This window comes from Panthera uncia, chromosome A2 (assembly GCF_023721935.1).
Source record: "Panthera uncia isolate 11264 chromosome A2, Puncia_PCG_1.0, whole genome shotgun sequence".
NCBI classification, from domain to species: Eukaryota; Metazoa; Chordata; class Mammalia; order Carnivora; family Felidae; genus Panthera; species Panthera uncia.
The window spans coordinates 43,433,483-43,448,762 of NC_064816.1; positions in this window are offsets into that span (position 1 = coordinate 43,433,483).

Here is a 15,280-nt window from a genome sequence, read left to right on the forward strand (position 1 = left end):
CGTCTAATGGCTCTGGATGGACATCTTTATCTAATGTTAAATATATTAAGTGGAATGTCTGGGTAATCACTGATAGCCTGTTAACACAGTAGTACTTGGTAGAGGAAGGAACAGTGAAGTCTGATTTTCCCAAACACTGTGGTGATTACAGCATCTGATCTCTGGTGAACGATGCTTCCCATTCCAATCTCTGAAGTTGTGACCTCAGCCTACAGCTGAAATCCTTTACATTTTCACCAAAAAGTTGGGATTACAAGCCCATTTTTTTCTTCTCTATCAGAGCTCATGAATTCAGAATTCAGGAGGTACACTGTGCAGAGTGACAGGCACATGGTAGTAGGTGGGGCTGAGATGGAACATCCCTTTCATGATGCTTTGAGGGTCCTCACAGTAAAGCACTGTCTAAGAGTCACTGAGCAAGAAGGGATGAGCAAGTGCCTGGTTGTTGACAAATGGGGCTGAAATCCTGGTTCTGCAGCTCAGATGCATCCCTCAACCTCTTGGGCCTGTTCCTGTTTGTATAATTCTGGGGATAAATGAGGTGCTTGTAAGGACTCTCCCACTTTTAACATTCGAGATGGTGCTCATTAATGTTTGCGGTGGAATCAAACCAGTGTTCATATGAAAATTATGCAGATAATCTAAGTTAAGGTGGATTGCAGACCACTCTAGAGATTCTTATTATTTTGAGATGTGTGTGCCTATTTCTAGCCAGCAGTAGTTGAGAGCTTGTGTGTCAGTTCTTATATATGCCAGCTGTCTCCTCCTTCACCTGCCTGCCTCCTTAAATCATAATCAACTTCCTGGTTGGAGTAAGCAAAACTTCAAAATTTGATGTGCCAGGTGACTTGTAAGATAGGCTCATGTAGTGCAGATTCTAGGATATTGTGATATAAGTTTACTTTGCAATCCTGCATTCCTTTCAATCTGCTATAGCAGAAAGACTACTTCAGGCATATTATACTTCAGTTTGGGGACAGTTCTGGATCTTTGAGTCTCAGTTTGGTTGTCTGTGAAATGGAAGAGGAGGCCTGGGAGATTGCCATGGTCTCCTTCTATTTTATACTTTTACATGTATCCAAATGCTACTTTTATTTTTTATTTTTATTTTTTGGACGTTTATCCACTTTTGAGAGAAAGAGAGAGCGTGAGCAGGGATAGAGAGAGGAGACACAAAATCTGAAGCAGGGTCCAGGCTCTAAGCTGTCAGCACAGAGCCGTAAGTGAGGTTTGAACTCATGAACCAGAAGATCATGACCTGAGTTGAAGTTGGATGCTTAACCGACTGAGCCACCCAGGCACCCCTCCAAATGCTACTTTTAGTCTCCAAGCTTCTCAGAACCAGACTACCTTTCCGATCAAGAGCTGCATGAGACAGGCTACTTGCCTCAGAAAGCCCTTTAATGATTTACACTGGGCATGCCCAGTGCAACTGGCTTACCCCCAGTGGCATTTGTTACAAGTTATCAATTCTGTTTTTAGAGCATCCTGTGAGTGGTCTTTCTAGGGTGTGGAAAAATTAGTTTGGCTAAATATATCTGACTAAATGTATGTGTATTTATACATACTACATATTCACTTTTTAAAGGGATTGTTTGGAGATCAGTGTCAAAAAGTCTAAATCTGAGGATTCTTAAACTGGAGTTGCTAAGAATATCAAATATGTGTTCAGTCTGAGCCCAAGGCTAAATGACCCTCCTCGATTCGCTTATAGGAGGCCAATGGGCTGTACAAAGTGCCAGACTTCTGAATATTACTTGTATTATTAGGGCATATTTGTTTCCTACTGCTGCCATAATAAATTACTACAAATTTGGCAGACTGAACAGTACAAATTTATTATCTTACAGCTCAAGTCAGAAGCCGAACTCAGGTCTGACTGGGCTGAAATCAAGGTGTTGGCAGGGCTCCTTTTCAGAAACTCTGGAGAGGAACCTGTTACCTTGCCTTGTCCAGCTTCTAGAGGCTGCACACAGTCCTTGGATCATACCCCCATCCTCCCTCTTCAAAGCCACCAATGTCCTCTCTGACCCCTCTTCCAAGGTCACATCTCTCTCTAATCACAGCCAGGAAAGGTTCTCTGATTTTGAAGACTTGTGATTATAATGTGTGTACCTGAATGATCCAGGATTGTCTCCCTTTCTCAAGTCCTTAACCTAATCACACTTGCAAAGTCCCTTTTTCCATGTCAGACAGCATATTCACAGGTACAGGGATTAAAACATGAACATCTTGTGGGGAGCTATTATTCTGCTTCCCACAATATAATCAATGGAGGCCTTTAAGAAAGTCTATTATTTTGCACCCAAGGAAGAGGAATGTGAGGAATTTCAAAGCCACAAAGTGATACGAAATACTATGTACAGCCCAAAGGGCACAAAAGACCATCTGGTTAAATGTCTCACTTTACAGATGAGAAAACTAGGGCCCAGGCAGTTCAAGGTCACAAGGTCTGATTAGCAGAGAAGATACATGTGGAATCCAGCTCTCCTGGCTCATAGCCACTCCCTATGGCCCTTGGATCACATTCTCACTGCAAAGAAGCATTTTGTTTTTATAAAACCACTGATTGGCGGTGGGGGGGGGGTCCTCTTTGTTCCACTTGGAAGAACATTTTTGAATGAGAACAGAAATTTGTTAAAAGGTTCTTAATGAAATGGCAGGACAGTTTGCCATTTTTGCAAAAAAATATCACTTTTAATCCCAAGTGACAAAATTATTCTGTTGCCAAAGGGAGATGGTATTTAAATAAAGGTCTCACAAAATCAGGGCAAACGCAACATACGATATATTAGAAATTTAAGGATAAATTCAAAGAATCTTTGGACCTTGGAAATTTGACTCTTGATTACTCTGACTTCCTAGATCTACATATCAATCTATCATTCCATCCATCATTTCACCTATCCACCGTCCCAGCCTACATGTTACTCATTATAACCAACCACGTGCCAGGGGCGCTTGGAATACAGCGGTGAAGAAAAAACTGTCCCCACACATCCAGGGCTGAAAGTAGTAATTTGAGGGGTCCCCAAGGGTGTTGTATGCCTCACCTGATAACCAGATTCCTGGCTTCTGCACATCTGTGGAAGTAGAAGGGGCTGAGCCTAGGACTCTGCATTTTAGCAAGTTCCTCAGGTGATTTCAATACACATTAAATTTTGATTCCTACTGAAGTAAATGAAAGCAATTCAGCTGGTAGAGTCCCACATCCATACTCTCTCCAAGGTTTACTGTGATCTCTGGTGAGGGTTGGGGGTGGGGGTAGGGGAAGGAGGAAGAGCCAACCAGAACACATCCCCTTCTCCAGATATGTCTAGGATGTTGATTTACTATGATCATTAATTCATCTGCACCCCATTTTCCTTTGGGAGGTTCATGAACTTTCAATAAAGTGAATCATGCCCCCTGATAAACTTTTGGGAGTGCACAAGATTGCTCTCTACATTGAATGAAGAGAAGTGAACACAAAATCTACACAGTGTCACATTCAAAGCCATGTGCAATTCAGTTTTCTACCTTTCCACCATTTATTCTGCTGGTGTTCAAATAGCTTTTGCCCATGATAAGAATATGTTTGGAAAACACTTGGCATTTGTCAGAAGTCAAACTACATATGTGGTACTAGGATTTAAAATGAATGCTTGATGTGACATGACTTAGTTCATATCCAAGAAGGCAGAGCCCTGGCACTTTGCTTCCAAGTTATGATGCTACCAATATTGGGGCTGAAATCAATTATTTACATGTCACTTGATGAGCCAGTGAAATCTGGAAAACATCAAGATGTGAATTTTCCAGCTGTTCTTTGAGTTGATTGTTGATTCTGAAAGGCACCAGTTTACTGCTAAGATCCCAGCCTAAATAAGAGGGCTTTTCATTACTGATGAGCTATCACTGAAAAAAAGGATGCATTCTAGAAGTTTTACTCTTGGCAGTGTGGCCCCAAACATTGCAGCTTTTGAAAGTACCAGGGATGTATATTTGAACCAGAGTGACAGAATTCCTTGAAAAATGGTAGTTCACTTCAGTCAGAGGGATTTTTCAAATTTCTGTGTGTTCATATAGCTACTTTTCTATTGGGGTTTATTTTATTTATTAAGTATTTTCAATTCATTGAAACTTACTTGACACATATTTATTCAGTGTCTATTACCTGCCAGGAATAATAGGAAGCATTGGGCATAGAAGGGTGAAAAACACAAAGGCAATTCCTAAGCTCATGAAATTTACTACATCCTAAGAATAATTCTGGAGGAGGGGCACCTGGGTGGCTCATTGGGTTAAGTGTCCCACTCTTGATTTCGGCTGAGGTCATGATCTCACAGTTTCTTAAATTTTTGTTTTTTTATGATGATCTCACAGTTTCTTTTTTTTTTTTTTTAATTTTTTTTCCAAAGTTTTTTATTTATTTTTGGGACAGAGAGAGACAGAGCATGAACGGGGGAGGGGCAGAGAGAGAGGGAGACACAGAATCGGAAACAGGCTCCAGGCTCCGAGGCATCAGCCCAGAGCCTGACGCAGGGCTCGGACTCACGGACCGCGAGATCGTGACCTGGCTGAAGTCGGCCGCTTAACTGACTGTGCCACCCAGGCGCCCCTGATCTCACAGTTTCTTAGAACACGACCCACATCCGGCTCTGCATTGACAGCTGACAGCACAGAGCCTGCTTGGGATTCTCTCTCTTGCTCTGCCCCTTCCTCCCCAACCCCCTGAATAAATAAACTTAAAAAAAAAAAGTCATTCTGGTGGAGAAAAGCAAATAAAATAATAATAAAATGTAATAAATAACCGGAAGGAAATACAAGAGGCGGCAGTAGAGAAGGAGGGGCACCTACTTTAGTTTCAATGAAAAATGAGTCTTTACAACTGTAATTGCTGACCTAATTCTCGAGCTTTTTGTGTAAGATTCGGGCAAAGGGTTTTGTATCTATTAACTTTTTAATTGTCCTTCATTTCACAACAGATATTTTATAACAAGTACCTAGTTAATGTATACTTCCCATTCTAGTTTATACTCATGGGTTCATAATTAATATTTTATTTAATGACTGAAGGTAATGAGAAATCATGATGTTGCTATTTTTCAAACGTGGTGTTCATTTTTCAGTGAAATTTAAGCCTGGTGCACAAATATGTATCTGCCACAAGATGGCGTGGTTGATATTTACAGAGGATCCCTTGCAGGAAGGGCATTACACCTTTGGAGAACTGCTCACGCAGATACAAACACACTTTCCTTCTACTTAGTGAATAGGGGGATGAAGGCAGATGACAAAAGAAACACGTTAAAAAATGTTCAACTATTTTTTTTAAATGGAAAAATCTTCCCTTAAACTTGTCTCTGAAAACTAAAGCTGACTGGGTTTGCAGCCCCTCTTAGGTGGTCTGACTCTATATACTGATGCCAATTATTTGAATTCATCAATTCTCAAAATGTATTTACTACTAGGATAACCTTATTTCTTCTCACCAAGACAAAGAAAGAAAGAGAGAGAGAGAGACAGAGACAGAGAGAAAGAAAGAAAGAGAGAAAGAAAGAAAGAAAGAAAGAACGAACGAACGGACAAAAGAGAAAATACCCCCTTGATTATTTTAAGACCTTCACTTTTTTTTGGTGCATTCTTCTTGTGTGTCAGACCATAATGACAAATTTCTATAACTTTCTACTTATTCATCACCACCCCTCTCCTTGCCCTTCCTGCAATGTATCTCTGCACACTTTCCTGTTTAAATCATCACCATTTTCATCTTTTGGATTAAAGACAAGGAAATCTCTGTTCTCCATACTTCAGCTAGTTCTCTGCAATGGTGAACAACACTTTGCTTGTATATTTTCATTTCTGTAAATAAACTTCAAGAACTTCTTAGATTAGCTTTATAATTTAGCACTTGGGTTTCACATTTTTCTTCATAATTTTTTTGAGGAGGGAGGGGCAGAGAGAGAGGGAGAGAGAGAATTTTAAGCAGGCTCCATGGCCAGCATGGAGCCTGACACGGGTGTCAATCTCACGACCATGACCTGAGCCAACATCTAGAGTCAGTTGGACACTTAACGTTCTGAGCCTCCTAGCCATCCCTCACATTTCTCTTCAAATCACCCCTTTCCCATGGCCCTCTCCCTTGTATGTACAATCCCTCCTCACCCCCTCAACCACCCTCACCTTAGCCACTGGCTTTGTAAAACTCATCTACCCTGATGATCTTATTTTCTAAAATTTTCACCTTTGCCTTCAACAGATTTTCTTTTCTATGCAACTGCAAAGATTTCTCATGCCTACTCTTGTTCTGGACACACCTCAGATAAATCTCAATTTCATTCTGCCCTGGCATTCAAGCCAGTAACCTGATCCTCACATTTTCCTAACTGATTCTCCTCACAGTGTGGAACCTTAATGAAAATGAGAACAAGTCACATTCACCTTGCTTTAGTCAAGTTTCTTTTTTCTTTTCTTTTCTTTTCTTTTCTTTTCTTTTCTTTTCTTTCCTTTTCTTTTCTTTTCTTCCCCCCCCCCCTTTTTTTTTGTGAAAATTGCTCATACTTTTTACTTGGCTTATTGGAGTCTACCTTACTGGCATGAAATCAGGAATCTGGGCAGCTAGATCTGACTGCTACACATGTGACCTTGTGCATGACCTTTTTGGGCCTCAGAGTCCTCTGTAAAATGAGGGCCTTGGAAACATGCTCTTAGAGATCTCTTCTATCTCTAACATTTTTTTTTAAATTCTGCAAATGATGGCTTCACACTTCACCCAAATTTCTCTGACATAGTGTTTACTGACCCTTAATTAATATATGCAAGGCTGTCTTGGCAGAGGAAGGGGAGGATGGGGCAGGGGGACGATAAAAAGGAAAGTAGGGGGAACAGAGGAGGAGGCAAGGCCCTTCACTGCTCTCTCTTCCAAATCATGTCTCCCCTACAAAATTAACCTAGATGTAACAGAAAGAGAATTAAAACCTCACCTACTGAAGAAGACTTACTGGCTTCTTCAGGCCATCTTAAACCTTATTTGGAGCAATGAAGGGAACAAATATGACAAATACGTAATAATAATAAAACTTCCAGAAATTTAACCTTCAAAGAACTTACAGGAACTTCTCCTTGAAAAAGAATAAATGAAAGACCAGTCACTTGCAAAAGCATAAACAGGATAGCCATCCTTGATTCCTCACAATGTTTCCTAGGCTACTTATTCTCAAACTTCAGCGGTCCGTCGGTATCATCTTGCAGGCTTGCTAAAACCAACTGCCAAGCCCTACCTCCCTACAAGTTTCTGATTCTGCAGGTCTGAGGTGAAGAATGTTCCTCACTGCTAATCCAGAAGCACACTCAGAGAACCAATGCCCCAGAAAAGCAGGTGCCTGACCTCTCAAAGGTGAAATGTTGAAAGCTTTTCCTCTAAGATTAGGAAAAAGACAAGGTTGCCCACTCTCACCACTTTTATTCAATATAGTATTGAAGTCCTAGCCAGGGAAATAAGGCAAGAGAAAGGAAATAAAGGCATCCAAACTGGAAAGGAACAAGTAACACTGTCACTATTTGATGACATGGTATAAAGAAAACCCTAAAGACCATCAAAAAACTGTTATAATTAATAAGTGAAGTCAGTAATGTTTCAGGATACAAAATCAAAACACAAAAATCTGTTGTATTTCTCTACACTAATAACAAACTATCAGAAAGAAAAATTAAGAAAACGATCCCATTGCAACTACATCAGAAAGAATAACATACCTAGGAAAAAATTTAGCCAAGAGGTGAAAGAACTATATACTAAAAACCATAAGACAGTTAAGAAAGAAATGGAATAAAACACAAATAAATGGAAACATTCTGTGCTCATGGATTGGAAGAATTTATATTATTAAAATATACATACTAGCCAAAGTGATCTACAGATTCAATGCAGTCCTTATCAAAATGCCACAGACTTTTTCAAAGAAATAGAACAATCCTAAATTTTTTATGAAACCACACACACACACACACACACACACACACACACACACACACACCTGAATAATGAAAGCAATCTTGAGAGAGAAGAACAAAGCTGGAAGCATCACACTCCCTGATTTCAAACTCTCTTACAACACTATAGTAATCAAAGAAGTATGGTTTTGGCATAAAAATAGATTATGGCATATGGTCATTAATTTATGTCAAAAGGGTCAAGAATATACAATGGGGAAAGGACAGTCTATTCGATAAATGGTGTTGGTAAAACTGGACAGCGACATGCAAAATAATGCAACCAGACCAGTATTTTGCATCATACACCAGCATTATATCAAAACAGATTAAAGGCTTGAACATGAGACCTGAAACAATAAAACTCCTAAAAGCAAATATAGGAAGTAATCTCCTTGACAGTAACCTTAATGATGATTTTTTTTTAAATCTGACACCCAAAGTAAAGGCAACAAAAGCAAAGATAAACAAATGGACTTCATCAGACTGAAAAGACACACAGCGAAATCATCCTACTGAATGGGAGAAATAAAATAAAAAGACAAACCTACTGAATGGGAGAAAATATTTGCAAATCACATATCTAATAAGGTGTTAAGATCTGAAATATATAAAGAACTCATCCAACTCAATATACAAAACCCAAACTATTCGATTAAAAAATGGGAAGATCTGAGTAGGCATTTTTTTCTGAGGAAGACGTACAGATGTCCAACAAGTACACTGTGCATCATTACTCATTAGGGAAATGAAAATTGAAGCCACAATGAGATATCACCTCACACATATCAGAATGACAATTGTCAAAAATGCAAGAAATAACAAGTGTGAGAATGTGGAGAAAAGAGAATTCAAGTGCACTGTTGGTTGGAATATAAAGTATAGCCATTGTGGAAAATAGTATGGAATTTCCTCAAAAAATTAAAAATAGAACTCTAATGTGATCTGGTAATTCCACTTCTGGATTATACAAAAATATACAGAAAATAATGAAAAGACTAATTTGAAAAGATACATGTACTACCATGTGCATAGTAGCATTATTTATAATAACTAAGACATGGAAACAACCTACGTGTCCACTGATGGATGGATACTTAAAATGTAGCATACATACACAATGGAATATTATTCAGCAGTAAAAAAAAGAATGAAATCTTCCCTTTTGTGACAACATGGATGGACCTTGATGGCATTACGCTTAAGTGAAGTAAGTCAGAGAAAGATAAATACCATACAATACTTTTGGTATGTGGAATCAAAAACAAACACAAAAACAACAATCAAGCTCATAGATACAGAAAACAGATTAGTGATTACCCAACAAGTGGGATGGGGATGAGTGGCAGAAAGGGGTGAAGGGGGTCAAAGGATTACAAAATATTAGAGCATATGGGACTTGGAAATTATTTAATCCAACCCTTAATTCTGCAGATGAACATCAAGTTCCCCATTATTAGCATATTGTGTGTGTGTGTGTGTGTTTGTGTGTGTGTACCCAAAAAACTCTATGTATTTTTCTATAGTCTTCTGGCATTAAACACTGGAGAAGAAGGCTCATAGACATCATGTGTTGGTGTTTTCCTATTGATTTTCTCTGGAATAGGGTAAAACCTGTCCATCTACAGACTCAGTAACATGCCCTATCCCTGGTCCTTCTTCAGGAGGATTTATTTGTTTCCAGTTAAGTCTTTACCACTTTCCTCTAAATGCCCTGCTTCCCTCTACAGGAATACCTAGTTGAGATGTTCTCCTCTTGTCCTCCATGTGTTCAACCTCCTGATCACCACTCATCACTTTGCCCTTTTTGTGTTCCTTCTGCGTTCTAGAAAGGTTCTTAGGTTGGTCTGCACAAGGCCAGTTCTACCATGAGCTTCCACTACAGGGCTAGTCCCCTTTCCATTGCCAGCTTGCTATCTTTGCATCTGTCCCGTAGTCTTATTACATCAGTCTGTTTTTTCCATGAGACTTCTCAGATCACAGAGACTCTTCCTGCATCCTTTCAAAGATGCCCAGTGTTGTTCTTCTGCTTCTTAGAACTGATCATTTTCAGAAGTATGCTTGTATTCAACAGAATGTCTCTGTTTTGATTTTGTCACATTTGTTTTTGTTTTTATCCTTTTTTCACTCTGGAATGTGGGGAAATCTAGTCACATTGTCACGCTGTAGGCCCTGTTTACTGTCTGCCCACGTGTTGGTGGGTTCTCCTTTTTAGATCTGCTAGAGAACATGTGAAGGTGTACAGACAAGAGAAGGTACACAGCTCTGAAATCAACTTCCAGAATGTAACAGAAACCTAAATTCTGTGATTCTGCCCCTACGGTTTTTCTATCATTCTGAACTGATGAATACATAGGATCTATAGTCCCATTATAAACTGTATATATTTTCTTTTATTATTTTTGTCATGAAGAGCTCTTAAGCACAATGAATTAGTCAGCATTCCTTGACTGTCTTTGTACCAGGTGCTGATGTGAATGCTTCGTGTATGTTAACTATTTAAATTCTTACAATAACCCTGAGAATTAGGCACTATTGTCCTTACTTTAGAGTACAGATTGAAGCACAGAGAAGTTAAGGAATTTGCCCAAAGTTGCAAAGGCAATAAATGATTGGAGCAGGTTTCGTATCCAAGCAGACTCAAATACTCTGTCACACTGCGATGTAATAAGAAATACATATATCGGTCTCTGCTACAGTTCCTGACATGGAGCTCCTAAAACCCTTGCAATTTCCTGAGTGATCAGAGTGTCTTTTCTTCTAATCAGGCAACTCCTGGTGGGTTCCTAGATGGGGGCTAGCCACTGGAAAGACCAGCCCATAATAAGAAGCTTCGAACTTTCAGTTCTAACCCCTATTCTCTGGACAGGTGAGAAGGGCTGGAAACTGAGTTTTTACATTGATTATGCCCAAGTGATGAAGCCTTATACATCCCCAAAGTATGGGATTTGGAGAGCGTCTTAGTTGATAAGCATACCCATGTGCCAGAAGGGTGCCCCACCCCACCTCCACAGAGACAGAAGCTCCTGCACTCAGACTCTTTAAGACACATGTATCTCTCCATCTGGCTGTTCATTCCTAGCCTTCATTATATCCTTTATAATAAAGCAGTAAACGTAAATGTTTATATGAGTTCTGTGAGCCATTCTAGAAAATTACTAAGCTCAAGAAAAGGGGGTTGTGGGAACCTCAAATTGTGGCTGGTTGGTCAGAAATACAGGTGACAACCTGGGACTTAGGAGTAGCATGTGAAAGTGGTGGCAGTCTGGTAGGACTGAGGTCTTAACCTCTGGAGTCTTCCTAACTTTAGGTAGAAAGTATTAGACCTGAACTAAACTGTAGGACACCCAGCTGGTGTCAGAGAATTGGTTGGTTTGGGGAAAAACTGACACATCAGGCCACAGAAATTCCTATGTGAGTAGTAGAGAAAAAACACAACAGTTTTTATATGTACATTGTCTCTCATTTCTATCTCATTTTAATAGATGTGGGAAAATTCACTCATTTTGTAGAAGCAGGGAAAAGCTGGCATGAGAATGAACTTGGAGTCTATCACTCCTCTCACCATACCAGGCATTTTGTGGTATGTGTTTTCATAAAGACATGCCTACCTTCTGCTCACTGGGTGAATGTGTAAGCCCACCTGCCCCCAACACCATTCAGCAAATGTCTGATTTACAGAATTTACAGAATTAGATGTACTGAATGTATGTTTTCAAAATCATTCACTATTACATTCCCATCAATAGTGCACTGAGGAGGAAATGCATTTGTTTATGTTCAGTTCCTCTTAAATTATGCCTGTTTTAAGGACCAATGAGTAAAATATTTCTAATAAATTTTTCATTCTTCATAGTTCATGAAGCACACATAATTATACTCTGTAACAACAGAGAGCTTGAGGATTTCCCCTGCTCCATTTTCAGGGCAAGGCTTTGCAATATAAGCTGGAGTCTCATCGAGACAAATCATGATTATCTAAGCTCCAGGATGCGATATTAAAAAAACTATAAAACCAAATATCTGCAAAGATACTCTTCCACCAAGTGGGAAATATATCTCTCAAATTAGACTCCATGGCCTTCATTTTCTCTTTTCTTCCTGTACCACCTTTTGCTGAGTGTCCTAAAGTTCTGTGATATCCAAAATGGTAGCCACTAGCCAAGTGTGGCTATTTAAGTCTAAGTTACTTAAAATCAAATACAATGAAACGTTCAGGTCCTCAGTAGCACTAGCTGCATTTGATGTGCTCAATAGTCATATGGGGCTGGTAGTGGCCGTAATGGTCAGTGCAGACAGAATATTTTCACCACCTCATTAAGTTCTGCTGGACAGAGCTGCCTGTGTTGTTTCTCTATGCTAGCAGGGGCAAACCAGTCATGGACAATGGGAAAGATTTCTATTTATTTTTTTTTTTACAATTTGATCCCAAAAGTTTTAGGACTAGAAGAAACACTGGAGTTTACATGGTTCCTTCATGGTGATGTTAGCAATAGTTTACAGCTTCATAGAATTTGGGAGTGTAGTTGCTCAATAAATGTTTGCTGAGTGAATGAAGGATTGACAGTTCATGGTGAGCTAATTTACATAGTGTCTCACTTGATCTTTACCACAATTCTGGTAGGCTGGGCTAATTCCATTTTAAAGATGAAGAAACTTAGGATTATACAATTTAGCCAATATCAAACTAGCAAAATTAAGAGATTAATTTAAGACCATGTTTTTTAATCTAAATTTAGCAAAGGAGTTGAGGCACAGAACAGAGAGGTTCTGTTACATTTTAAGAACACACAGCAGTGGGTAGTAGATCTAGAACTAGAACCCAGGGCTCCTGAAGGTGAACCCACTGTTTTTCTACTTCACCATGACATCATATTTAACTTTAGAACATACTTCTTCTTTCTCTAGAAATATCCCCTTTACCATCTTCTTTGATGTTAAATTTGTGTCTTTGGGAATGGTCTTCTAGAAACTGTCTTCAAACTACTGGTACTGTACTAACAATAATATTTATAACGAAATCTTGCTATATACTGAGCTCTAGTATCAAGACTTAACATTGACAATTTTGTTTAATTCTTCTCAGGGTCTTTCGAGGTCAATTCTATTATCATCTTGTTTTGAGGCTGGGAAAACTGACGCATGGAGGTTTGGGTGATTTACTCACAATTAATGACCCAAACTCCTGTGGTCTGACTCCAGAGCCTAAAGGAGGGAATCCCATGAGACTGGATGAAGAGAAATAACTCCACAGGGAAGCTGGAGTTTCCTAGAAGGGAATTTCTAAGAAACATACAAAAGGAACCCTTTAGAAAAAAAATGCCCCCAAGAGAAAGAGACAGTTTTGAACAACCTCGAAGTGTGCACGGTCCTGATGCTAAATTATGGCAGCACCAGCCACATGAGAATATGAGTTTTTCACCTGCCTGCCACCCTCTTGTCCTGTGCATAGAAGAATAAATCAGCTAATGGATACTGGGAAACTAAGAAGGAGTCCACAGGGCTCCCCTCCGTCTTCACGGGGTTCAGCAAAACCAAAAGGCTCAAAGCAGAACCAGGCTGGGGGCTGAGAAACTGCTATCAGGTAGAGTTTGGAGTTTTGATTCTTACACTGGAATGGAGATTTTAATCCCTTGATTTGAAACTTTTTTGAAATGGAGACTAATGGGCAGAGTTTATAATTATCTGAGCATGGTCCCTGACAAAGAATTCATCTGAGTGGTAAATTTGAACATATTATGGAACACAATAAATTTGTCTTCTGCCTGTTATTGATGTCACCTGCATAAGAAAATGGTCACAGAACTGAAGTATGTTACCATCCCCGTTTTAGGCCTTTCTAATTTTATCCAGACCTCAACTCAGCTCTCAGACTAGAGCTTAGGCTATTTTAAAAGCCTGAGAATAAAATCTTTAACAATCTATGCTGTCCAACTTCTCCTAGGAATAATAGTGAGGAAGGGGATTTCTCTCGATGAAAATGCAGGGAACAAACCCATGAGGGCCTGTGCCTGTGGCCAGACCCCCATGAGAGGCTGCTTTGCCAGGTAATGTCCAAATCTGAAAATCAGCCAAATATACAAGAGAAAGAAGAGCTCCCCTTCCCTCAGGTATTCTGGGGCTCAGGCCCCTGGGGAAAAAAAAAACTTCGTGTTCTAAGTCACTTAGTGCATTTCCATGTCAGCTGAGTACAGGCAAGATATACCGGGCATTAAAAGAGGTAAGTGATATGGAGCAAAGGGAGCTTCTATTTCTGGTGGGAATACAAAATGGGATAGCTACTTTGGAGGACAGTTTGGTGGTTTCTTACAAAACCAAACACACTCATGATCTAGCAATCTTACTCCTTGGTATTTACCCAAATGAGTTGAAAGCTTATGTCCACACAAAAACCTGTGTCAGATGTCGATAGCAGCTTTGTTTATAACTGCCATAACTTGGAATAAGCCAAGATATTTTTCAGTAGGTGAATGGATAAATAAAGTCTGGTACATCCATACAATGGAATGTTATTCATGGCTAAAAAGAAATGACCTACCAAACCATGAAAAGACACGGGCAACTTCAAATACATATTACTAAGCAAAAGAAGCCAGTCTGAAAAGGCAATATACTTTATGATTCCAACCATATGACATTCTGGAAAAGGCAAAACTATGGAGAGTAAAAAGATCAGTGGTTTCCAGGGATTAATGGGGAGGGAGGAATGAATAGGTGGAACACAGAATTTTTAGGGCAATGAAAATACTCTTCAGGATGTTATAATGATGGATACATGTCATTATGCATTTGCCTAAACCATAGAATGTACATCACCAAGAGTGAGCCGTAATGTAACTATGAATTAATGATAGTGTGGATCCACTGATTGTAACAATGTGCCACTCTGGTTCTGCACCTTGATATCGGGTGAGGCTCTGTGAGGGCAGGAATATGCAAACTCTCACTTCCCGCTCAATTTTGTTGTGAATCTAAAACTGCTCTAAAGAATAAAGTCTATTAAAAAATAAAGGGCCTCTGGGTGGCTCAGTTGGTTGAGAGCCTGACTCTTGATTTTGGCTCAGCTCATGATCCCAGGGATGTAGGATAGAGCCCCATGTTGGGTTGCATGCTGTGGCCTCTGCCCTTCTCCCCTGCTTGTGCTGCCCCTCTAAAAGAGACAGAGAGAGAGACAGACAGACAGACAGAGAGGAAAGCACCCAGGATCTTCACTTCTCTTTATCTCTGACTTTCTCTCATTTTGCATCATTTCCAGGGAAGATGGAAATCAGCCATAGCTCTGGCCTGTTGAATGTGTGACTCTGTC